Source organism: Aquarana catesbeiana, linkage group LG08 (assembly GCF_042186555.1).
Source record: "Aquarana catesbeiana isolate 2022-GZ linkage group LG08, ASM4218655v1, whole genome shotgun sequence".
NCBI classification, from domain to species: domain Eukaryota; kingdom Metazoa; phylum Chordata; class Amphibia; order Anura; family Ranidae; genus Aquarana; species Aquarana catesbeiana.
In genome coordinates this window covers 271,636,996-271,664,417 of record NC_133331.1, presented here as the reverse complement: position 1 = coordinate 271,664,417, position 27,422 = coordinate 271,636,996, and the positions used below count along the sequence as shown (strand labels likewise).

Here is a 27,422-nt window from a genome sequence, read left to right as displayed (position 1 = left end):
GTAATATAGTGTATTCTGTATGCTTTTATCTTGATTGGATAAAGTGCAGGATCTATCCCGATTAGTGGGGCTGATGGATCCACCTGAAAGCTGATAAGTGATTACATTCCCTGGGAAGTTCTGTAAGGATAATCTATAATTCCTCCAACTACAATAGGATCATCATATAAAAATATATACAGTATATAAAAAAAGAAGAAAACAGTGTATGTGATATGTTTAATTTTAATAAGACATTAAAGATTTAGCTGATATTCCATATCAGATGACTTCTGATTCAGGGGGAGGGTGGACATGTTCCAATTGTACATTTTATCTTATCCAACATATGCCCAGCAAACGTCTTCCCCAGATTCTTGATGATATCCAGGAAACCTCTTTTTACTTCTTTAACTTCATCGGCATCTCTCCTCGGAGAAGACATAAAAAACATTGATTATTACACAAAAACTGTATTTCACTGGTAACAAAAATGTGTATTTTTAGGACACAGTGACTATTATTCTATGACCACAAAACAATGCTAAAGGAAAATCGCACAACGGGAGGCCACAAAGTCGAATCTCTTATAGAATATCCAGTGGAAGCATTCTGATGTGTTTCATGCTATGGAACAGAACTTTCTCATCAGTAAGTGGACACTAGACATGTGCACTGCCGAAAAATGTGCTCCTCGTATTCGTAAAAAATTTGAAAATCCGAAAAAAGGAAAGAAAATCTGAAAATTTGAACGATTAACTAACTATTAAATTGGAATGTCACTTCAAATTTGGCTGAACTCAGCAAATACGAATTTATTCAAAGTTACGAATTATCCGAAATAATGAATGCCGCTAAACAAATGGAATGGAACAAATTGATAATAAATAATAATAATATTAATGATAAAAAGTTTTTATTATTATTATTGTTATTTATTAATAATAATTCATTACGTTCCGTTTTTAAGATACGGCATTCATTATTTTGGATGATTTGTAACTTTGGATAAATTCATATTTGTTACGTTCACTAACAGATAAATTTGAAAGGAAATTGCAATAGCTATAAGAGCCCTTGCACACTGGGGCGGGGGGCGGCGTCGGCGCTAAAACGCCGCTATTATTAGCGGCGTTTTACCGTCGGTATGCGGCCGCTAGCGGGGCACTTTTACCCCCCCGCTAGCGGCCGAGAAAGGGTTAAATACCACCGCAAAGCGCCTCTGCAGAGGCGCTTTGCCGGCGGTATAGCTGCGCCGTCCCATTGATTTCAATGGGCAGGAGCGGTAAGGGAGCGGTATACACACCGCTCCTTCACCGCTCCGAAGATGCTGCTGGCAGGACTTTTTTTACCGTCCTGCCAGCGCATCGCTCCAGTGTGCAAGCCCTCGGGGCTTGCACACTGGATACACAGCAGCGCCACTTTCGGGGCGGTTTGCAGGCGCTATTATTAGCGCAATAGCGCCTGCAAACCGCCCCAGTGTGCAAGGGCTCTAACTGAATAGTTAGTAAAAGTTAGGTTATTATTAGTTCGTTATTATTTCCGATTTTCTAATTTTTCGGGTTTTCAGATTTTCGAATTTACAAATTTATGAATTTTCAAATATTCAAATTTACAAATATTCATAAAAAAATGTTAAATGTGTTTTTGTTAATTAGGATATTTCCGAATTAACAAATTTGTCGAAATTAGTTAAAAAACTAATTTGGAACTAAACGAATTTCACATGTCTAGTGGACACAGCTAAAGCTAGAATTTTGTGGAAATTCTGAAAAATCATTCTCCAGAGCAGGGGTCTCCAAACTTTTTACTTTGAGGGCCGCATCATATATTTCACAGATATTGGTCGGCCGGAAAAAAAAAGTTTTTTAGACATGAATCCTCAGCCATGAAATAGAATAGAATATGAAAGGTTGCCATCAGAGCCCGGAGCCTCGTGTACCAGAGCTAAACACTTAGAATTTCCCTGTACAATACATCTGTGTTCCCATCAGAGACTCCCTGCCCATTTCTGTCCCCAGCAGAGTCTCCCCCATACATCTGTGTCCCCATCAGAGTCTCCTTACACAACTGTGTCCTCATCAGAGCCCCCCCCACACTTGTGTCCCCATCAGAGCCCCCCACACACTTGTGTCCCCATCAGAGCCCCCCACACACTTGTGTCCCCATCAGAGCCCCGCACACACTTGTGTTCCCCATCAGAGCCCCCCCACATTTGTGTCCTCATCAGAGCCCCCCCCAGACTTGTGTTCCCATCAGAGCCCCCCTGCACAGTTGTGCCCTCCGCCAGAGACTCCCCCAAACTTGTGTCCCCCATCAGAGCCCCCCCACACTTGTGTCCCCCATCAGAGCCCCCCTGCAGATTTGTGTCCCCATAAGAGCCTCCCCCCATCCTTGTGTTCCTTATTAGAGTCCCCCTCCCACATTTGTGTCCCCACCAGAGACTCCCTGAACATCTGTGTCCCCATCATAATCCCGCTGAATATGTGTCCCCATCAGAGCCCCCCCAAACACTTGTGTCCCCATTAGAGCCCCCACACTTGTGTTCTCTATCAGAGTCCTCCCCTTACTTGTGCCACCATCAGAGACCCCCCAATACTTGTGTCCCCATCAGATCCCCCACATTTGTCTTCCACATCAGAGTCCCCCCCTCACTTGTGACCCAATTTAGAGCCCCCCACACTTATGTCCTTCATCAGAGCCCCCCCAAATACTTGTGTCCCCATTAGAGCCCCCCTTTCTTGTGTCCCCCATCAGAGTCCCCCCCACACTTGTGCTCAATCAGAGCCCCAAAATTTATGTCCCACATCTGAGTCACACTTCTGTCCCCATCAGAGCTCCTCTGTACATTTGTGCCCCATCAGAGCCTCCCCCCATCCTTGTGTCCCCATCAGAGTCCCCCTCCTACATTTGTGTCCCCACCAGAGACTCCCTGAACAACTGTCCCCCATCAGAGCCCCCCTCCCTCCACACTTTTGTTCCCCATCAGAGTCCCCCCCTTCTCTTGCTTCCCCATCAGAGCAACACTCCCCCAGCATATTTCTTACTCCATCAGTCTCCCTGCACCTCCCTATATTCCCCCTGTAGATCTGTGTAAGTCACCGCTGTGGTACTCCTCTGAAGGGCTGGTTGTAGTGCAGATCTACTGCACTTCCCGGCTCCCGCCCGGCTCTTACACAGGCACGCTGTATGTGATATGACAAAAAAATAAAATAAAAATCAGCAGCTACAAATACTGCAGCTGCTGACTTTTAATAATCAGACCCTTACCTGTCCCAGGGTCCGGCGATGCGGGGGAACAAAGCCCGCTCCTCTCCCCCTCCTCTCTGTGGCGCTGGCATTGTCACTGTGGGTGGCCGGCTGTGGCTTCACAGCCAGGCACGCACTGCGCATGCGCGAGCTGCGCAGCGAGCCGTGACTGGCCAGGCAATCATCTGGGACCTGTGACGTGTCCCAGATGATTGCTGAGAGGAAGGGGGGAGATGTGATCTCCCTTCCGGTGCCGCAGTGCGCCTGGAGGAAGTGGGAGCTGGGACCCTCTAAAAAGAGGGTTTCCGATCCCCCCTAAAAAATGACATGCCAAATGTGGCATGTCAGGGGGTCACCTTCCCTTAAAGCGGAAGTTCAATTTTTGGGTGGAACTTCACTTTAAGGACACTGAATTACACTGCAGGTGGAAGGCGGAAGGCGGGAGGTGGGGGCAGGAGGCGGGAGGCGGCCAGTGGACATCGCAGCCACCAGCCATGCACATCAGCTCCGGTGTCGCACTCGCGAGAGCTCTTAAAGTGGCCAACGTACAATGATGGCGAATTGCCCAGGAGAGCCAACTTGCTGCAGTACAACTGCGGCGGCTGGTCTTTAAGTGGTTAATGAATAACTTCACCTTTTCAAAAAAAAATCTTTTTGCAGGTAAAAAATATGCATTAATATTTTTTGTATTGGGAGCCTGTAAAGCATTGCACCCACGATCAGAAGCTGGTGGGTGTTATGTAGGGATCTTGCATACTGTCAGTGTATCGTACGGACACAGGCAGTTACACACTGACAAGAAGCATCAATGAACTACCTAAAGTGCTCAACAGCGCCCTGATAGTTCATTAGGAACTACAAGATGACAGCCGCAAAGGCTGTTGGTAGTTGTAGTTCTCCTATTCACAGAACATGCAGCCAGGTGGGCGGGGCCCCGCACGGCCGCGTCTTTTTTAAATTGTGACAGCAGGTGCGGGAGAAGATCCCCAGCCTCCTGTCACAGCAGTGACCTCGGGGGGGGGAGCTGCAGCAGTAATAGGTTACACCTGAATATGGGTGTAACATGTACAGTGGTGAAAATATTTATTTGATCCCCTGCAGATTTTGTAAGTTTGCCCACTTACAAAGAAATGAAGGGTCTATCGTTTTTATCTTAGGTGTATTTTAAATGATAGAGACAGAATATCAACCAAAAATTTAGAAAAAACACATAAAACAAATGCTATAAATTTAGTTGAAGTTCAGTGAGTGAAAAAAGTATTTAATCCCCAAGCAAAACATGACTTAGTACTTGGTGGAGAATCCCTTGTTGGCCAGCACAGAGGTAAGACGTTTCTTGTAGTTGGTTACCAGGTTTGTATACATCTCAGGAGGGATTTTGGTCCACTCTTCTTTACAGATCTTCTCTAAATCCTTAAAGTGGTTGTAAACCCTCTGGGACCACTTTAACCTACAGGTAAGCCTAGATTAAGGCTTACCTGTAGGTGCAAGAAATATCTCCTTAACCTACACGATTAAGGAGATATTTTACAAAAACCGGGCACCGCTATCTACGGCGCATGTGCGCCATAGACAACGGCGCAGGCGTACTGAGCATGCAATTAGCGAAGGCGAACATACCGTCACTGACGGCACCCGCGCGCATGCGCTGGAGCGACATCATCGCGGCTCCTGACAGTCACAGCACCGGAGCTGCGATACCCAGTAGTCACTCCGGGATAGATGGCGATGGCGGAGGAGGCGAACGAGGGTCACTTCTGGGACTTCGATCTGAGGTAAGTTATTCATAATGAGCTAGTATGCTATGCATACTAACTCATTATGACTTTGCCTTGAAGAGTGTTTTTTTTTTCTTTTAGGCTTTACTTCCTCTTTAAGGTTTCTTGGCTGTATCTTGACAACTCAAAGTTTCAGCTTCCTCCATAAATTTTCTATAGGATTAAGTCTGGAGACTGGCTAGGCCACTGCATGACCTTAATGTGCTTCTTCTTGAGCCACTCCTTTGTTGCCTTGGTGGTATGTTTTGGGTTGTTGTCATGCTGGACCCATCCATGACTCATCTTCAGTGTCCTGGCTGAGGGAAGAAGGTTCTCATCCAAGATTTTACAATACATGGCCCCCATCCATTGGCCCCTCAATGTGGCAAAGTCGACCTGTACCTTTAGTAGAGAAACAGCCCCAAAGCATGTTTCCACCACCATGCTTGACTGTAGGGGAGGTGTTCTTAGGGGCATAGTCAGAATTTTTCTTCCTCGAAATACGTCGAGTCGAGGTAATACCAAGGAGCTAAATTTTGGTCTCATCTGACTAACTTTTTACCAATCCTTCTCTGAAACATTTAGATGTTTATTGGCATGACTGTGTATGTGCCTTCTTGAGGAGGGGTACTCGCCGTGTTTCGAGGAAGAAAAACTTTGACTATGACCCTAAGAACACCATTCCTACAGTCAAGCATGGAGGTGAAAGTATTATGCTTTGGGGCTGTTTCTCTGCTAAAGGTACAGACTGACTTTACTGCATTGAGGGACCAATGGACGGGGTCATGTATTGTAAAATCTTGGATGAGAACCTTCTTCCCTCAGCCAGAACACTGAAGATGGGTCATGGATGGGTCTTTCAGCATGACAATGACCCAAAACGTAACACCAAGGCAACAAAGGAGTGGCTCAAGAAGAAGCACATTAAGTGCTTAATCCTATAGAAAAGGCCTTAATCCTATAGAAAATGTATGGAGGGAGCTGAAACTTCCAGTTGACAAGTGACAGCCAAGAAACCCAAACGATTTAGAGAAGATCTGTAAAGAAGAGTGGACCATAATCCCTCCTGAGAATTGTGCAAACCTCGTCACTAACTACAAGAAACATCTTACTTCTGTGCTTGTCATCAAGGGTTTCTCCTCCAAGTACAAAGTCATATTTTGCTTGGCGATCAAATACTTATTTTACTCACTGAACTGCAACTCAATTTATAACGTTTGTATCATGCATTTTTTTCTGGATTTTTGGTTGATATTCTGTCTCTATCATTAAAATACACCTATGATTAAAATTGTTGAACCTTCATTTTTTTGTAAGTGGGCAAACTTACAAAATCTGCAGGGGATCAAATAATTATTTTCCCCACTGTAACATAATATAAAAGGTGAACTTATCCTTTAAAATGTATCCTTTGTTAAATCTTAATGAAGAGGGAGTGGTGTTGCCCCAAAAAATGTTGGCTTTTTTACATAACCAACAATTGAAATTGTCTTTGACTTTTTATCCAGTTTTGGTCTTCTGTATTCTTAGGGTTAGAAACGCTCAGTTTTTTATTGTCTGATCACAGAGATTCCCCTTCACTTACTGTCACAGTAACATAAATGTGTCTTAAAAATCATAATCAATAATGAGATGGCCACAAGACCTGTGCTGTGTGGCAGAGCTGTGAAAATCTCAGGACTTAAAAATGATTAGGTAGGTAAAACAACACTCATATATGTATTCCATCCATAGGCGAGCGCTGGGGGTGTGCCGGATGTGCCTGGGCACACCCTAATCGCCCCGTGTACAGTGGCCTATACTAAAGTGTGCAGAAGTATGTAGGAGTGTGCCCTGTCGGTGTACTACACACCCTGAGTAATCCTTCCTATTTCATCATTAGTGCGGCTCGCCGCCCGGGGCAATTCTGCCTGTGAGCTGGGGGCAGGTGCACTGTGCTGTGCCGGTCCTGTAATATCTCACCAACAGGAATCATATGTGTGAGATATTGAGACACACGATCAGCAGTGCCCGGCACAGTGTGCTATATGAACAGGACAGAGGAGGCTGAATCTGGTCTGCCTCTCACCCCATCCCTGCTGTTTCTGCCCCCACCCCACCCCCACAACTTGCACACACTGCTGTGAAAAGAATGATCTATCAATAGGTCCGCGCTTCAGAATTTTTAAAACACTGCTGCCCCCCAATGTAAGTAGGGAACACCTCAGTGATACCCCAAAAAGTTAAAAAACAGAATATAGGGGATGGCGCTGTGTAAAGTGTAAATGTTAAAGTACCAAGTGCTGTGATGTGTAGTACAATCCTACCTCAATACCCGAAAATTGAAAGATATGTAATAAATTAAAGAATAATAAATTGATCAGGAATTAGCCAATATTGTGGGGTGATATATCATTAATGGAATTGCAAGTAATGCTGTACATTAAACAAAATCAATACTTAAAAAATGTGAAAAAATAAAAACAACCGATATAGATTGGTTGTCAAACCACAGTGCAACCCACACAGTGCAATAATGTGCAAATATCTAAAAAAATAAAATTAAAAACAATCTGATATATAGAAATGTGTACATAAAAAGGTTAATTCATCACAAAAATAAAATTAAAAAATATTCAAAAAAACAGACAATATTCAAAAAATTATATATCTAGTCCCAACTGCTGTATAGTGCAAAAAGTTCAAAATAGTGATATGATTGCAGTGTAATAAATCGTGTAGCGTCTTTCCTAGACGATTATTATTCTTTAACAATGGAGAACCCTGCAGTAATTTTTTGGGCAATTTCCCCCAATGTGATTGCATTCACCGGAGCTCCCTGCCCCTGCAGGGGTATGAGCGTATGAGCGTTTAAAGGCTGAGGATTTACGCTCATACCCCTGCAGGGGCAGGGAGCTCCGGTGAGTGCAATCACATATGTCAATCATGATGAACGCCAGCCGCCAACCTGAAGAAAAAAAAGTCTGCACCCAACGAAGGCTGCCATCTGTCAGTTCTTAAATAACTATAGGGCGGGGCCACCCGGGGGCATGCTTGGTCGGTGATGTCACATGGGGGTGTGGCCACCCTGTGACAATACAAGGTGGCCCCATGCCTTAGTTTATTTAGCGGCAGGAGGCAGATGAACTGTCAAATGGTGGCAGCCTTCATTAGGTGCGGGCTTTTTTTTTGGGGGGGGGGGTTGGCGGCAAAGTTTATCGTGATTGATGATGGATCTTTTTTTCTTTTTTTTTTTTAATAAAGGACTTGTCAAAAACTGTGTGTGCATTTTTATTTACTTTTTGCCACTTTTTTGGTGAATTAGTACAATGTACCCCTACTCATTCACATGGGGGAGGCTGGGATCTGGGGGCCCCCTTGTTGAAGTGGGCTTCCATATTCTGATAAGTCCCGCCCCCCCTGCACCCCCTCAACCACCGGGCCAGGGTTGTGGGGAATAGGGCCCTTGTCTGCATCAACAAAGTAGCCCCCCATGTTGAGAGTATGTGGCGTGGTTCAGGAGGGGGGGCACTCGCTCCCCCCCCCTTTTCCTGGCCTGCCAGGCTGCATGCTCAGATAAGGGTCTGGTATGGGGTTTCCCCTCAAAATCTGGGGAGTGACCCCGTGCCATTTTTTTCTTAATTTTGGAGTGGGATTCCCCTTAAAATCCATATCAGACCCAAAGGGCCACACTATTTTCACACTTTTTTATTGCCAGCAATGTTTTTTTTTTTATTCAGCTGTCAGCGGGGAAGCCCGCTGACAGCTGATGACTCATCCTCTGCCTAACAACCAGCTATTCCTTGGTTGTTAAAGAAGAGCTCCACTGAAAAAGTTTGACAGGTACCCGCTCCCACTACCGGTCAGGCTGCCTAGGTGATCCGAGCGGAAGTTCTCCTCTCCCCCTCCCTCCCAGAAGATTGCCCGACCATTGAGGAGGTGCAGCTGTCAAAGCCAGGTGCCCACACTTGTAATGCCGAGGAGAGGGAGAGAACCGAGGGTTCATACGGCCACATCGCTGGGTCCTGGGACAGGTGAGGGTGTGTTTATTAAAAGTCATCATACAGTTTTATAGCTACTGACCCTTAATAAACACAAAAACGTCTGGAACTCCTCTTTAAGGATGACGGCGGCTCCGCTCCTTAACGGTAACACTACTAAACATAGCTTACACACTGTGCTCAACGCCAATGGAAAACGCTAAAACAGCATTTTCTATCCAACTTTTTAAGGCAATTTTTAACTTTCTATTGTGCATGAAGCCTTAAAAGTCTATACAAAAAAGTCTTATACATACTTACTCTTGCTCACAGAGAGATAAGGAGATGGTCCCAAGAAAGAAAAGGAGCAACAGGGATTTCTTCATGGTGAACATTTTTAGGCTCTGTGGATAATTTGAATTCATGAAAGGAAAAAGAAGACAAAATTAAAAATGATAACTCAAAAATATTAAGAGGCCCCCTAATGTTAGGGACACGTAGAATGGTTTGAACGGGTTCTAAAGCAATAAGCGCATTTATTAACTACTAAATAAAAAAGCTCAAAATTATAAATGACTTATAAGTAACTGAAAATTGTGTTGTGAGCTCTGGCACAAAGCAGTGATTTCACCCCACCATCGACCAATAGATGAATACACTTGATGGACACTGCAAACCATTTGATGCTATTGTGTATGGACTTACATATTCCTTTGATGTTCTAGATGGTTTTATACTATAAGGAGGTGGATCATTTTTGAGAAATCTTGCGCTTCACTTTTTGCATTAATTTAACACATAAAATGGTTGTTCTAACATAATAAAAGGTCAAATGTTTGTTTGCCCTAAACCAAGGATCTCCAAACTATGGCCCTCCAGCTGTTGCGGTACTAGATGTCCCATGAGACATTGTGAAACTCTGACATTCACAGACAAGAATAGGTATGATGGGAATTGTAGTTAAAGGGCCATAGTTTGAAGATTCCCTGCAAAACCGTCAAAAAAGATCCTGAACACCAGGAAACCATTATAGGTAGGATGAGTGTTTTTTAATGACACAGATTTGCTTGATGCATTCCAGACCTTAATGGATCTGGTTACCCATGAATAAAACAATGATTAAAGTGGTAGTACTGTACACTCTGTACAACCACTTTATCTACATGAAAGCCTATATTTAAGCATACCTGTAGGTGCTTGAAATATCTCCTAAACCTCCACTATTTAAGAAAAAGACGAGCGCCGATGACTACGGCACATGGGCACTTTAGAAAGGGCAGATCATGCTGTTTCTAATAGGGGTCATGCTGTGACTGGCGGCTCCCGCACTCAAGCGCGGGGGTGACGTCACGCAACTCCGGCCAGTCACAGAGCCGGAGTTCCCGGCCCCTGGAAGGAAGAGGGGCGAAGATGGACGCTCCCTGCTATTGGGGACAACAGGGACATTTTGGGCTTCGGTTTCAGGTAAGTGACACATAATGGACTGCTATGCGATGCATAGTAGCCCATTATGCTTTACCTTTGCAAGGAAATAAAGAGGAAGTAAAACCCACCAGGGTTTACTTCCTCTTTAAGGGTTCTTTATCTATCTTGTTCCTCAATCCGACAAAAGGAAGACCACAGCAGGTTCTTAGATGCCATCGGAGCTGGTTCACAAGAAATTAAGTTCTGATCCCCATTGTCTATGGGTTCCAGGGCTTTCTATCTTAATTAGGGATGCTTCTTACCTCACCCGGGCTACCCACTCAATCAGAACTAAAGGATGTGAGATTGAAAATCAATTTAGAGTTATCTGCTTTTCAAACTGAACTAATGGTTTCTAGAGAGTTTTCTTGTATAAAAGAGAAGAGTCCCAGATAATGGTCTCTGAGATTCATTAATTTCCCATTGGGATTAATAAAGTATTCTGTATCTGAATTCTGAATCTGTAATTTGTTCCAGGTTTGAAGAGAAGGAGAATGAGACTACTGAGAACATAATTCATCTTTATAAGGAATCTAATTGATGAATGCTAGCTTTCTACTGTAATATTTCTTAATAAGGGCAAGATATGTAGGAATTAGAGCTTTATAAATGTTTCATCAAAATTGTAAAAAGCAAAACTCCCATTCAGGACACAAAAATTAAACTGTGTATGATCCAAATCATAAAGTTTTTAATAAGCGTACAATTAATATTGTGAATCGTACAATAGATGGTTTAATTCTAGATTAGACAATGTTAGTATTTTCTGCATTGAATTTTGTGAATCAATTTGAATTTTCACATCAATTGTGCAAAATAAACCATTTATGAGAAAATATGAGGAACCTTGCCAGCATTTAAAATCAAAATAAAACAGGAGTCATATTTTTTCGTTATAAATAATTATAATATAATTAATAATATAATAATGATATTCCAGCACATACTTACCGGGTAGTTCAGTTGGTGCTGAGAATGTAGTCAGCTGGCAGACTTGAGTGGAGTTCTATACTACAAAGAATGGAGTTGGCTTATATAATAGAAGATAAATAAATGGAGTACACAGAGGTTTTAATTAAAGTTTAAGGTAAAAGTCACATCTTTCTTAGGAGCACATAACTGGTACCACATGAATTTATTAAAATATTTACCTGCTAGCCTCCAGGTGGAACAAATATCAGCACCCAATAAAAATTCCAAATATCTCCTGATCTGCTGTTTAGACAGTTTTAATGTAAAATCAATTTAAGTGGAATTCCAGCCCAAATTTTTATTTTGTTTTATATAGGAAGAGGCATGGAGGCATTTTGGGTAGTTACTTATTCCTTTTTAAGTATTCAACCAGTTTTGCCTGAAATGGAACAAAAATGAAAAAAACTGAAATTGAGTAATAGTTAGTAGCCAATGATGTAGGAAAATTGTGTCCAAGAAGAGGATAAAAAAAAAAGAATAAAAGTGAGTTTTTAATAGTTACAAAGTGTGTAACAGTATATTAAAAGAAAAAAACGGTATGTGGTGGTGTAGGCTCATGGGTATATCAATACTTTCTCACCGTACCCAAGGTAATACCTCCTGGTGGGATGTGGAGAACACAGTGTGGTTGTAGACTGCCTGCTCGGTGGTCCCAGACTGAGCAACAAGGTGGCTCTAGTATTTGACCGTCAGGATTTTCCAGTCAAAGCCACTGTTGTATGCGGATGCTGTACGCAAGGTGACCGACAGGTAACCAACAGTATGGCCGCTCTCCAGGGCCACGATATCCGCGACTGGAAGTCACGTCACCACTCGGCCGGATGTGACGTCCATGGGACAACGGTGTAGATAGCGGCTGAGAAGACCCAAAAAAAGCCTACCTGATGGATAACGCATTTGAAAGCAAAAAGCTTCTTTATCAAATCCAAATAATGAACAAAGGAAGTCTAATATATAGAAACCCATGGGGGACAGAAATGGGAGAGCCTGGGAGGTGAATGTTCTCCACATCACAACTACGATCTCACCTGAACACGGATCCCACTCTTTCAACATGAGAATAGCATGAGAAGACAGAGAATTGAGAAAGTCAGCTTCAACTGATATCACTCAATACAAATATTCCAGTGCCCTAACCCCAGGCCAGCCCAGCATGAGGAGTGACATAGGATTACTATAGCTGCTCTGCCTCTCATTCCACTGCTTCAACTAATTGGGACTGGCATGACTGAACCCCCCAGTACCCCATCTATTTTCCTACCATTAGCCCACCACATTTGAACAAACAAAATAATCTAGCCAGGGAGTCATGAAAGTAGAAAAAGACAGGCTGGCACCCAGTGCTACTTGCTGGTCAGTCACCGCAAGGAAGACAGACATGAAAGGGCGGAGATGGAGAAATCAGATAAGAAGAAGCAAGAGTCTAGTGATATCTGCTGCTGAATCTGTCTCACGCTGTAGATTCACACTGTCCCCAGTCACTTCTGAAAGCTGGAAAAAGTATTAAGTAACATGGAAAGGCAAATACCGAGAAGACACTTGTAGGCAGATGCAGTCTATTTTCTCCACTACAGGTGGCACTCAGCTGCAGTGGCAGTGCAGAGGGAGACAAAATCAAGAATAACATGGTTCGTCTATGGTTTTCTTGGGTCACTGGGGCAGCAATCCGGTTGGATGCTGACAGCCCATGTGACTCTAGCAGCCATCTTGGGTCAGGCAGAGTCTACTTAAGACCCTGGCTCCTATGTTTGGTGCACATTTTAGTGTGGATAGTGTAGGGACAGGTGACCCCTCTATCAAGGACAGTAATAGCAGCAGGGAAAGGTTCCAGAAGAGTAGGGAAAGACTAGGGATCCACCACTTCTCCTGGAAACCTCCCTGCTTGGGCTTGGACTGGCCTGGATGAATTCCACTGCTCAAGACAGACTTTGTCAGTTCAGCAGAGATCTGCTCTGCTATAATCTGCTGTTCACTTGTGAGTGGTCCCAGTCAGACTGCCTACTGCCGGGCTTGTTGTGAATTGTTATATTCTGACTACAATACAAGTTCTTTCTATTTGTAACAAGACATGTGCAATTTGTTTCAGATCGAATCTAAATTCGGATTAATTTTTTGCTATTGTATCCGAATCTCCGAACGACAATAACATTTATTTATTCCAATAGCAGTAACATTTCCTGGCCTGCCAGGCTGCCTGTTCAGATAAGGATCTGGTAAAGATTTTGGGGGGACCTCACACCATTTTTTTAAAATTGGGGAGTGGGGTTCCTATTAAAATCCATACCAGATCCGAAGGGCCTGGTATAGATTGGGGGACCCCATTTTTTATTTTTTTTTCTGCTGTCAGCGAGGAATCATGCTGAGAGTAGATGAGTCATAGTTGTTAAAGACGCCAGTGGCTGGCCACTCCTTAACAACCAGCTATTCTGATTTCTGAATATACCAAAGGAATGCCGAAGATATGAAACAGATTCCAAAATTTCAAAAACAAATTGGTCCAATATTGTGTCAATATTGAATTTCGAATTTCATACATCCTATGCCTATTTATTAATTGAAGGATTTCTGTTATGGGAGGAGGACTGGTGTCTTTCCAATGGCGTACTATGGTAAGTCTAGCTGCAATGAGTAGGTGGGATACCAGTGGCCGAAGAGATGCTGGAATAGAGTCAATTTCCAATGAAAGAAGTGCCATACCTGGGGAAAACGCAGCTTTTATACCTGTGAGTTGTTCTATTATTTGAAATATAATCTTCCAAAACCTCTGAATACGTGGGCATGACCACAGCACATGAAGCAGTGATCCTATTTTCCCACACTTCCTCCAACATTCTGGTGAGGCTCCTGGAATAAATTTAGAAATGCGGTAAGGGGTGAGGTACCACCGCAATAGGAATTTGTGATGCAGTTCCCATAGGTTGGCACTTCTAGTAGATGCGTATGTGATCTTAAGTGCTTTCTTCCATTGGTCATCAGTATAGTTCTTTTTAAAGTCCCTTTCCCATGCTTCTATGTTAGTGGTTTTAATGAAAGAGTTTTTATTCTGTAGAAATTTATAGAATAGTGCCGTTCCCTTGAGTTTTGTACTTTTATGTGTAAGAAAGATGACAATTTGCCAGGGAAGATGAGTGATAAGTTCATTACTCTTTTTATCTAGTAAATGGGATATTTGAATATATTTATAATAGTCAGAAGATGGGATATCATATTCAATCTGTAATGTTCTGAAGGTTTTAACTGTGGATCCTACAAGGGACAGTTCCCCTCTAGAGCTCCAGTTGGCTAATGATAAATCTGGTATTATGAGTTCTAAAGCTGTGATTGGGAATTTTAGAGGAGTTTGGGGTCCTTCAGGTGTTACATGTTTGAGGAGATATTGTCAGGCTTCGATAGAAGCCTGGATAGTTGGAGAACCTACAAATGAGGTAGATCTATGATGCATATTAGTTATCAGGTAATTATACAGATTCCCTCCTTTAATTTGAAATTTTTCTAATTCTGTCCACAGGGAAATGTCGTGGTTAGGGAACCAACCTTTCACCTGTGCCAAAATGGTGGCCGTTTGGTAATCTTTAATTATTGTGTGGCCCATCCCTCCCGCATGTTTGGATTTGGTAATTTTGTTAAATGCACATCTTGATTTTTTCCCGAACCATAGATATCTGTCTATTTCAGATTGTGCTTGCTGGAAGAAAGATTTAGGTACTGGTATAGGTAGGGTTCTGAATAGATATAAGAATTGTGGTAAAACCTGCATTTTGAAAGCAGCCAGACGCCCAGTCCAAGAAAGTTCAAATCGCTTTAGTTTATCTAGTTTGGGTCTCAGAGACTTTAAAAATGGAATATAATTTTCTTTAAATAGTTCGGATACTGTGGGTGTAAGCATAATACCTAGGTAAGATATGCCATTTTCTTTCCACATGTACGGAAATTTGTGTCTAATATCTTGTTTCATCTTGTCAGTTAAGCCTAGTCCCAAAAGATATGACTTGGTTTCATTGACTTTGTAATACGATATTGCATTAAATAGTTGTAAAGTTTGGTGGACCGAAGCCAGGGAAGACATTACGTCAGTGAGTATCAGAATGACATCATCCGCGAATAGGCTGATGGTGTGCATTCTATCGCCTATTGTGATCCCTTTAATTTGGGGATGTTGGCGTATATAAGCTGCCAATGGTTCCATCAGCAAGTTAAAAATTAAGGGGGATAAAGGGCACCCTTGGCGAGTGCCGTTAGTTATACTAAACGGGGTAGATAATGTTCCGGATATGTATACTTGTGCTGATGGCTTTGTGTACAGAGCCATAATAGCTTGATACATCTGGCCCTGAAAACCGAATTTGTCTAGAACTTGTTCTAAATACGTCCAATGAATCCTGTCGAACGCCTTCTCTGCATCCAAAGAGAGGAGCAGAGAAGGCGTTCCCTTTTTATTAGCCAAATGGATGAGGTTGATCAGGCGTCTGGTCGCATCCACTGTTTGACGACCTGTGGTAAAGCCAGATTGATCTGGGTGGATCAGTGAAGGGAGGAGATTTACTAATCTACCTGCTATTACTTTAGCGTAGATTTTCAGGTCGTTATTGAGTAACGATATCGGGCGGAAATTTTGAGGAGTGTCAGGGTCTTTCCCCGGCTTCGGTAATGCTACAATCATTGCCTTCAACATCTCAGGTGGAAAAGAGGAGGAGGAAGCAGCTTGATTAAATATTTCAGTTAGTCTGGGGGTCAGAATGTCTCTGAACGTTTGAAAGTATTCACTCGTGAAGCCATCTGGTCCAGGAGATTTATTACTGGGGAGTGAGTCAATTGCTATTGATATTTCTTGTGTCGTGAATGAAGAATTCAGTGCTATGTTTTGAGTATCAGTGAGTTGGGGAAGTTGAATTTTGTCAAGAAATTCAGAAATTGTATGGGTTTGTGGTTGAATCGTGTTAGGATCTGTTTTCAGGTTATAGAGAGAACCATAGTAAGTGCTGAATGCATCTGCAATGGCTTGAGGGTGTTGTAATTTGGTGTGGGTTTCAGGGTGTATAATGTAGGGAAGTTTAGTTTTGTGTCTATGTCCTCGTAGTCTGTCTGCTAATAATTTTCCTGCTTTACTGCCATTTGCGTAATACGTCATTTTCAACCTCCTAGAGGATTTTTCAAAATCCTCCAGTAGTATCATTCGGAGTTCCAGTCTTAATTTGGTCAGTTTGTCTGATAAGTCAGGAGAGAAATTGGTTTTGTTCTGAGATTCTAGTGTGTGGATTTGTCCAGAGACATCCAATATACGCTGCTCCCTCATCCTCTTAGTCCTAGCTCCAAGTTTAATGAGGAGACCTCTCATAAACGCTTTGTGTGCATTCCATGTCATAAAGGGATCAGTGACTGAATTCACATTAAGCTCAAAAAATTCGGCCAGATCCTTCTGCAATATTGTTTTGGAAGGATCATTTCGGAACAGCCGCGGGTTGGATCTCCAAATATAAGTGGAGTTGATTATAGATGTGTCATCCACCAGCAGCGATACCGAAGCATGATCCGACCAAGTGATATTATTAATGGTAGAAGATTTGACTTTGGTTAATAACGCTTTGTCTATCAAAAAAAGATCAAGTCGGGTATAAATTTTGTGACTAGCTGAAAAAAAAGAAAAGTCTTTCTCTGTGGCGTGAAGACATCTCCATGCATCGTACATGTCGTAGTTCCTCAGTAGCGGTTGTAGTGTTTGAGTTTTCTTGTTGGTTAGTGAGCTAGAGTCCATTGTGGGGTCCGGTGGTAAATTAAAATCCCCGCACAAGAGTAGACGACCTTTTTGCAAACGTGAGACCTGTTTCATGAGCCTATGAAGAAAGCGGGTCTGACGTGTGTTTGGCGCATATACATTCACCACCGTATAGGTGGTATTGTTGATATCGCAGATTAATATGTGATATCTACCTTGCACATCCTTTACTTCCGAGTGAAGGCTAAATGCTATTGTGTCCTTAATTGCCGTAAGTACTCCCTTCTTTTTTGCATCTGCACTTGCAAAAAAAACATGTGGGAATTTGGGGTGAGAACAGATAGGTTGGGCCTGTTTTTTGAAGTGTGTCTCTTGTACACAAATGACGTCAGCTTTAATTTGGATAGCTTCTAGCCACATGGATCTGCGTTTCGCTGGATGGTTAAGACCTCTTGCATTTATTGTTAAAAATGTAATGGTCATAGTGTAAAGTCGGGTTTTAGCGCGTTAGATAACATGTGTTGGTAACACTTACATAGGTCGCTGGGGTCCTCGACGTTGATCCATATACGATGAGGAGATGATTCCTTGTGACCGTGGAGTTCCTGAAGTTTTGCTTTATCAAGTAGTTGAATTTTTGGTAATTGTTGCGGCTGCGGACATAGACAATGGTTAACGCAGAAGAGAACAGTGTAGAAAAAGATAAAAAGATAAAAAAACAAAAAGCATAAGGGGGTTTCAAACCAAACCCTGAGTAGGTCAGTGTGACCTGAGTGTGACATATAGTCACTTAGATTGCAAGTGGGGGGTAAACAACGAAACAGTTCAGCTTAGCGTTTTTTCCTCTGCTTGGGAAACAGTAGAGTGTAGTCTTCACTGACCTCAGTCAGCTCGTGTGTGCTTGCGGGAGTTTTTGGAGGTGACCAAATTCCAGTCATCTGTAAACTGCTCAGGGCTACGTGAAACATGAGCCTTTGGTGAATCCTCCGCTATAATATGCCATTTTTGGAGTAGCTGCATTCCCTTGGTAAGAGTGTCAACAACATGCTCCTTTCCATCTTTAGTGATAATCAATTTAGTAGGGAACCCCCATTTGTATGTGATCTTGTGATTGCTTAGCGCTTTGGAGATCGTATTTAGGTTCCTACGCTTCTGCAGTGTGAATTGCGATAGGTCAGCGAAAAATTGTAGATCTTTGTATTGTGGTGGGAAAAGATCTTTGCTGCGGGAAGCCGCCATCAGGCGTTCTTTTGTTTGGTAAAAGTGTAGCCGGAGTATAACATCTCTTGGTATGTTATCCGGTAGGTGAGATGGCTTAGGTAAGCGGTGGATCCTGTCCACGGTAATGTCCAGTTCCGTTAAGTCTGGTAATATAGCCTGAAAAAGTTGGGCTGTGTAGGTGCGCAGGTCAGATTGCAGGACCGACTCGGGGATCCCCCTTATTTTAAAGTTATTTCTCCTAGAGCGGTCCTCAATGTCTGCTAATTTTGCTTTAAGGGCATCCAATTCATCAGCATTGTTATCGTTTGCATCCACTAGATCATTGATGGTGGTAGCGAACTCCCCCATTTTGTGTTCAATATGATCTACTGTGGATACTGTTTCTTAAGTTCCACACCAAATTTATGAACACAAGATAGCATATCAGCATGTAGTGAACTCCGGAGAGAGACTAACATGTCCTTTAGTGTGGTGTCCAGTACAGGCTGGTTAGTGGTGGGGAAGAGATCAATTGAGTCAGGGAGATCTCTGGTATCTTCTCCTGAGTCTAGGCCTGGTGTTATGTCCCGGCTAGAATCCGAGGCATCTAGCCTCAATCTTGCTTTCTCCGGACTACCCGATTCAGGGGTGTGTATAGGAGAGTGTGTGCTCCTTTGTGGTGCGTTCCTTTTTTGTGGATTGCCCTTGCTTGCCTCGTATAGTGGGGTACTAGACATACCTTGCGCCGCTGTCCCGCGGCCGCCATCTTGCTTAGGCCCGAGCGGGTAGCATTCAGTTAGTTTTTGCGGCCTCCGGTTCTCCTTGTTACGCCGCGGCATGATCGATCGGTTCCCAGAGATGTGCTGCCGGTCCGCAAGTGGTTGTGTGCGGTTTTGGGCAAGTGGAGCAAGCGATGTGGGCCGATGTGTTCCCGAGCGCTGTGGAGCTCCTCTATCGAGCGTCCATCTTCTTCCGCGGCAAGCTCCGCCCCCCTCCATTCACATCTGTACGTTTCCTTGCATTTCAGAAATGTGCGGCACCAAATATCGCAGTAAGTAAAACGCACCAAGCTCCGCTCTAAAAAAAAGTTCTGAAGCTTCTTTGGGGCGATTGTTGTTTGTAGGGCACACATTCAGGTGGATGGGCTGCCCTATGTGTGATGAGTGAAAATGCTCCAAAACACCCCGAAAAAAAAAAGACGCACTTAGGAATGCGAGTACCCGCTATGCAGTGATGTGAACAGGGCCTGACAGCTGAGTGTTTTTGTCCACTTCCTCCTATGTACCTGTATAAAGATGGCCATACACTATGCAATCTGATTGTATATAGTGTGTTTAGTGAGAAGGGGGATCACTGATTGATTGCATCTCATTTAAAAAAATGTGCAGCTGGGAGTGGGCGGGTAGATGATGCAGGGTGTGTGCTAATGAGGTCAGCTGGTCAACTCCTTCCTGTGTCATGACCTACAGTCTGTAAGGAAGTAAGACAGAAGCAATAGATACGTCTGGAAACATGGATTAAGGACAGTAAGGTACGTGTCTGTAGATTTTATGGAAAGCTTTGATATTTTTTGCAAAAAAGGTACATGAATCCTATATTGGTACATAGGGGAGCTGGAATTTAGGAGAAAAAAAAAGCCTTTAAATTTATTCCGGTGATGTTTATTATTCTCACTTATTACAGTATTTGTATCTGAAGTCATTCCTTTCTTAAGAACGCATGTGATTTCAGTCTGACACAGAGTAAGCTGCTTTTATTTGTATATTTGCTTAAAGCCGTGTGTGCTGCCAGGTAATCAACGTCTAAAAGTTTTTTGATGAAACTGAATTCCTACCAATACACCTTTATTAACCACTTACCACTGGACTGAAACAGGCAGACGGGGCAAGAGTCGATTCTGTTGGGCATACAGTAGTATTGGTCCTGTACCATGTGATCCCTGAGACCAATCACAGCTATCACATACATGTAAACAAGGGCTGGTTCCTGACCTGATGTTCTGCCTGACCCACCAAGCCTAAAACTCCAGCCACAAGCTCTGCTATCAACAGTTACAGGCACTCTTGTTCCTCCTGTCCCTTGGCACCATCTGTTCATCTCTCAGTGGGGCCTGGGCTTGAGATACAAGAGAGACCGACCTCATCATTTCAGTCTCCTACCAGGTACATGATAGAAGCACTCAGAATCGGGTGCAGCTGTACATGGTATCCAATCAGTGTCTAACTTCAGCTTGTTCAAAGAAGCTTCGACAAAAAACTGGAAGCTGATTGGTTTTTATGCAGAGCTGCACCAGATTTTGCACCCTCCAGTTTCAGTAAATCTACCCCTCTATGTCAGTGCAACCAGCCAATGTCTCTAATCACTGCCATAGCAGTACAATATTGTGACACTGCACTTGATCTGGTGGCAGTATGTGAAAAATTATTTTAACATACTGTCACCAGAGCAAGTACAGTGAGAGGGAACTGACCTTGTGACATAGTGGCATTGTACCAATGGTGTACCAATTGTACCAATGATATGGTGACAATAGCTGGCTACACTGACTTACATTGACTTACACTGACTTTTGTGCAACGCGTTTCCAGAGCCTGGGAGGTTACAATTTCCTGGTCCTCCTGGACAACGTGTTGCAGTCACAGAAGGAGCGGTGGAGAAGGTGACCGTCTGACCGATGCGTTCCGACAATTTTTTAGTCTGCAGCCCCAAGGTATGATCGGTTCCAGCAACCATCGCCAGCGTCTGTTTTACATGGTGCAGGAATACCTAGGGGCAAGATCAGACTTGGACACCTTTCCCACCGAAAATCCTCTGGGTTACTGGGTCTTGAGGATGGATCACTGGCCAGAGCTTGCACAGTATGCAATTGAGCTAATGGCCTGTCCTGCATCCAGCGTTCTGTCAGAACGCACATTCAGTGCTGCTGGAGGCTTTGTAACCGATCACGGGGTGTGCCTGTCCACCGAATCAGTCGATCGACTGACCTTCATAAAAATGAATCAGTCATGGATCACCAGCTACCAAGCACCTGAAGCTGATGTAACCGATTAATTTTTTTTTTTAATGTGAGATCCCTTCAAGACTGCCTATGCTGATTCTGAGTGACTATCCTGTTATGCTGAGTGACTATCCTCTTCCTCCTCAATGTTCATGCTGATAGCTTGTAAGAACATTTTTGGTTCTGGGCACCGCCACCAGTGGCCAAGGCCCAATTTTTCTGCCCCTGTTCAACAATGGCGTGTAATTACAATTTTTGATGCAATACTTTGCAACAGGGCTCATTCCTGCACTCCAACTAGAGCATCTGTGAGGGGTTGCACTGTTGTGGCACCAGTGCCTAAGGCCCAATTTTTCTGCCCCTGTTCAACAATGGCATGTCATTACAATTCTTGATCTAATATTTCACAGCAGGGCCCATTCCTGCGCCCACCAAGAGTAACTATGAGGGCTTAAATGGAGGGGGGAGGTGCTGCGCTATCCAAAACAAAAAACTGCTGTGTGTGATGTACGTCAAAACCTACTAAAAGTGTGGTGCAGACCATTAATGGGATAATCAGTTAGGCTTCATGCTGATACTACAACGCATAAATATGTGCAAAATCTGACAAAATAATACAATAATAGAAATGAATATTTAAATCCTGTGTAGGTGAAAATGAATACATGTGCAAAAAAAAGCTCGATATAAACAAGTAAAAGTTGCAATAAAAACTTAAAATCTATGTAAGAGCAACAGTAAATATGTATGCATCCTAAACAATAAAACTTGTGTGGATGTGCAAAAAACGCATACAACAGTGCAAGTGCTAAGTGACCTGAACACATCCAATAAATGAAAAACAGTGTCCCAGCAGTATATTGTCCTAATATAATCTGCTGATCAAAACAAAAAATACAGTCCAAGTAACATGCAGCTAGGTGCATAAGTGAGAAAAAACATAGAGTACACTGTGCTAATGTCCTCTATTGTGCAATACAGAGAGTCCTATGTGCTCAGATAAACAGGGGTGCAGTGTCTGGAATAAAATTAATTCTGTGTCCTCTTCGTGCATAAACACACTAATATAAGTAGTGGCCCCTTACCTAGCGGTACTAGGTAAACCGCAAAGAAGTAACTGTAGGTAGCTGTGATCTTTACTTCAGGGTCCTGGACCAGCGCAGCTTTTATTTCTGCCTCCACGTCCAGCGGTATAAGGTAAACCGCTCAGCAACTAGGTGCGGGTGGCTGTGATCTTTTAATAGGATCCTGGACCAGCGCGGGTCCTATCTCTGCCTCCACGTCTCAAATGTGGGTTCGACCGATAATAAAGGACAAATGGGGTACCCGGATAGTGAAGTATGTTTAAAACAAAGTGGAGCTTTATTCATAACCATTAAAAATGTACTCACATTACAGTGTGATAGAACGATTCCTATCTCCTACGAGCAGCGAGCTCGTTAAGCCTCAATCAATATGAAATGCCCATTCCGTCCCTACGCGTGACGTCACCAATCATGTGACTTCATATATGTCCCCTGGGGCAGGACCCGGGTCCCCAAACCCTTTTTTAGGACAATAACTTGCATATTAGCCTTTTAAAATTAGCACTTTTGATTTTGAATGTTCGAGTCCCATAGACTTTAATGGGGTTCTAAAGTTTGCGCAAACTTTCGGTCAGTTCGCAGGTTCAGGTGCTAACCGAACCGAGGGGTGTTCGGCTCATCCCTAGTAGAGACTAGGGATGAGCCGAACACCCCCCTGTTCGGTTCGCACCAGAACATGCGAACAGGGAAAAAGTTTGTTCGAACACGTGAACACTGTTAAAGTCTATGGGACACGAACATGAATAATCAAAAGTGCTAATTTTAAAGGCTTATATGCAAGTTATTGTCATAAAAAGTGTTTGGGGACCTGGGTCCTGCCCCAGGGGACATGGATCAATGCAAAAAAAGTTTTAAAAACTGCCGTTTTTTCAGGAGCAGTGATTTTAATAATGCTTAAAGTCAAACAATAAAAGTGTAATATCCTTTTAAATTTCGTAGCTGGGGTGTCTATAGTATGCCTGTAAAGGGGCGCATGTTTCTCATGTTTAGAACAGTCTGACAGCAAAATGACATTTCAAAGGAAAAAAAGTCATTTAAAACTACTCGCGGCTATTGCATTGCCGGTCCGACAATACACATAAAAGTTCATTGATAAAAACGGCATGGGAATTCCCCACAGGGGAACCCCGAACCAAAATTTTAAAAAAAATGACGTGGGGGTCCCCCTGAATTCCATACCAGGCCCTTCAGGTCTGGTATGGATATTAAGGGGAGCCCCGGCCAAAATTTGAAAAAGAAATGACGTGGGGGTCCCCTTAAATTCCATACCAGACCCTTCAGGTCTGGTATGGATTTTAAGGGGAACCCCGCGCCAAACTTAAAAAATTTTGCCCCCCCTCCTGAACCATACCAGGCCACATGCCCTCAACATTGGGAGGGTGCTTTGGGGTAGCCCCCCAAAACACCTTGTCCCCATGTTGATGAGGACAAGGGCCTCATCCCCACAACCCTGGTCGGTGGTTATGGGGTTCTGCGGGCGGGGGGCTTATCGGAATCTGGAAGCCCCCTTTAACAAGGGGACCCCCAGATCCCGGCCCCCCCTGTGTGAAATGGTAAGGGGGTACAAAAGTACCCCTACCATTTCACTAAAAAACTGTCAAAAATGTTAAAAATGACAAGAGACAGTTTTTGACAATTCCTTTATTTAAATGCTTCTTTCTTCTATCTTCCTTCATCTTCTTCTTCTTCTGGTTCTTCCTCCGGTGTTCTCGTCCAGCATCTCCTCCACGGCATCTTCTATCTTCTTCTCCTGGGGCCGCTCCGCACCCATGGCATGGGGGGAGGCTCTCGCTCTTCTCTTCATCTTCTTCTCTTCTTCATCTTCTTCTCTTCTTCTCTTCTTCATCTTCTTCTCCGGGCCGCTCCGCACCCATGGTGGCATGGAGGGAGGCTCCCGCTGTGTGACGCGTCTCCTCTTCTGACGGTTCTTAAATAACGGGGGGGCAGGGGCACCCGGTGACCCCGCCCCCCTCTGACGCACGGTGACTCTGACGGGACTTCCCTGTGACATCACGGGGAATGCCACAGGGAAGTCCCGTCATGTCCCGTGCGCCAGAGGGGGCGGGGTCACCATGTGGCCCCGCCCCCCGTTATTTAAGAACCGTCAGAAGAGGAGACACGTCACACAGCCGGAGCCTCCCACCATGCCAGCATGGATGCGGAGCGGCCCAGAGAAGAAGATGAAGAAGAGAAGAAGAGAAGAAGATGAAGAAGAGAAGAAGATGAAGAGAAGAGCGGGAGCCTCCCCCCATGCCATGGGTGCGGAGCAGCCCGAGGAGAAGAAGATAGAAGACGCAGCAGAGGAGATGCTGGACGAGAACACCGGAGGAAGAACCAGAAGAGCCAGAAGAACCAGAAGAAGAAGAAGATGAAGGAAGATAGAAGAAAGAAGAAGCATTTAAATAAAGGAATTGTCAAAAACTGTCTCTTGTCATTTTTAACATTTTTGACAGTTTTTTAGTGAAATGGTAGGGGTACTTTTGTACCCCCTTGCCACTTCACACGGGGGGGCTGGGATCTGGGGGTCCCCTTGTTAAAGGGGGCTTCCAGATTCCGATGAGCCCCCTGCCCGCAGACCCCCACAACCACCGGCCAGGGTTGTGGGGATGAGGCCCTTGTCCCCATCAACATGGGGACAAGGTGTTTTGGGGGCTACCCCAAAGCACCCTCCCAATGTTGAGGGCATGTGGCCTTGTACGGTTCAGGAGGGGGGGCGCTCTCTCTTCCCCCCCTCTTTTCCTGCGGCCTGCCAGGTTGCGTGCTCGGATAAGGGTCTGGTATGGATTTTTGGGGGGACCCCACGCCGATTTTTTTTTATTTTGGCGCAGGGTTCCCCTTAAAATCCATACCAGACCTGAAGGGTCTGGTATGGAATTTAGGGGGACCCCCACGTCATTTTTTTTTTAAATTTTGGCCGGGGTTCCCCTTAATATCCATACCAGACCTGAAGGGCCTGGTATGGAATTTAGGGGGACCTCCACGTCATTTTTTTTTTTTAATTTCGGTTTGGGGTTCCCCTGTGGGGAATTCCCATGCCGTTTTTATCGATGAACTTTTATGTGTATTGTCGGACCGGCAATGCAATAGCCGCGAGTAGTTTTAAATGACTTTTTTTCCTTTGAAATGTCATTTTGCTGTCAGACTGTTCTAAACATGGGAAACATGCGCCCCTTTACAGGCATACTATAGACACCCCCAGCTACGAAATTTAAAGGGATATTACACTTTTATTGTTTGACTTTAAGCATTATTAAAATCACTGCTCCTGAAAAAGCGGCCGTTTTTAAACCTTTTTTTTTGCATTGATCCATGTCCCCTGGGGCAGGACCCAGGTCCCCAAACACTTTTTATGACAATAACTTGCATATAAGCCTTTAAAATTAACACTTTTGATTTCTCCCATAGACTTTTAAAGGGTGTTCCGCGGCATTCGAATTTGCCGCGAACACCCCAAATTGTTCGCTGTTCCGCTCAAACTCGAAGCTCATCCCTAGTAGAGACTATGCAAACAGATAGCCAAAGTTATTCCAGGCATGTAGGTAAAGAACCCATAAGTGATTCCTTCACAAAGCTACATTCTGATCCATACTTCTCCAGTTGTCTCCTCGCATCTAGTCATAAGTCTGAGTGTGCAAAGGAGTGCAGGGCCTTCTAGAAGGGATGAACAACTTGTGGAGGTATCCCAGGTGTGGAGGTCCCTTCAAGGTGTACAGGTTGTGATGAGTGAGAAACGTGGTTAAAGACTTTTCCTTTAATGGCTATACTTTATATTATTAGCATTTTATCTCAGGGGAGCAAATCATGGCCACAATATTCATGGTTAGGATCTGCAATGTCTTCTTTAGGTCAAAAGCAAGAAGAAGTAGGCCAGAGCCATGGAAGCTGTGGTTCTTATTGGAATGCCAGATGGAATGCCTTATTGAAATGCCAATTTATAGAATTCTAAAAAGTAGCAAGGATGAGAATTTAAAGAGATCGACGTTGGCCAATCTAAAAGGTTGACAGGTCTGAACTGTCCTAAAGAAAATACTAATTGCTTGGCTTGTTTTAGGTTTTTATCTTAAAGTAATGAAATCAGAGACAACCAGTCCACCAGTATTTTCAGAAAGAGGTCAACAATAACCCCCCCATATTTCACAGCACAGGTCTTCTTTAACCACTTGAGCCCCGGACCATTATGCTGCCTAAGGACCAGAGGTCTTTTTCCAATTTGGCACTGCGTCGCTTTAACTGCTAATTGCGCGGTTATGCAATGCTGTACCCAAACGAAATTTGCGTCCTTTTCTTCCCACAAATAGAGCTTTCTTTTGATGGTATTTGATCACTTCTGCAGTTTTTATTTTTTGCGCTATAAACGGAAAAAGACCGAAAATTTTGAAAAAAAATGATATTTTCTACTTTTTGTTATAAAAAAAATCCAATAAACTCAATTTTAGTCATACATTTAGGCCAAAATGTATTCGGCCACATGTCTTTGGTAAAAAAAATGTCAATAAGCGTATATTTATTGGTTTGCGCAAAAGTTATAGCGTCTACAAACTAGGGTACATTTTCTGGAATTTACACAGCTTTTAGTTTATGACTGCCTATGTCATTTCTTGAGGTGCTAAAATGGCAGGGCAGTACAAAACCCCCCCAAATGACCCCATTTTGGAAAGTAGACACCCCAAGGAAATTGCTGATAGGCATGTTGAACCCATTGAATATTTATTTTTTTTGTCCCAAGTGATTGAATAATGACAAAAAAAAAAAAAAAAAAAAATATTTACAAAAAGTTGTCACTAAATGATATATTGCTCACACAGGCCATGGGCCTATGTGGAATTGCACCCCAAAATATATTCAGCTACTTCTCCTGAGTACGGGGATACCACATGTGTGGGACTTTTTGGGAGCCTAGCCGCGTATGGGACCCCGAAAACCAATCACCGCCTTCAGGATTTCTAAGGGTGTAACTTTTTGATTTCACTCTTCACTGCCTATCACAGTTTCGGAGGCCATGGAATGCCCAGGTGGCACAACCCCCCCCCAAATGACCCCATTTTG

At 43.6% G+C, this 27,422-nt stretch overlaps 1 long non-coding RNA gene across 1 annotated transcript; it reads right to left on the bottom strand.

Annotated features, from left to right (window-relative positions):
* Positions 1–207: 207 nt before the first annotated feature.
* LOC141105382 (uncharacterized) lies at positions 208–11,528 on the bottom strand. The gene is made up of 3 exons (XR_012235585.1): positions 11,360–11,528; positions 9,266–9,348; positions 208–407 (listed from the first exon to the last, which is right to left on the bottom strand). It is a non-coding gene; the product is annotated as an uncharacterized lncRNA (long non-coding RNA).
* Between the last annotated feature and the right edge of the window lie 15,894 nt (positions 11,529–27,422).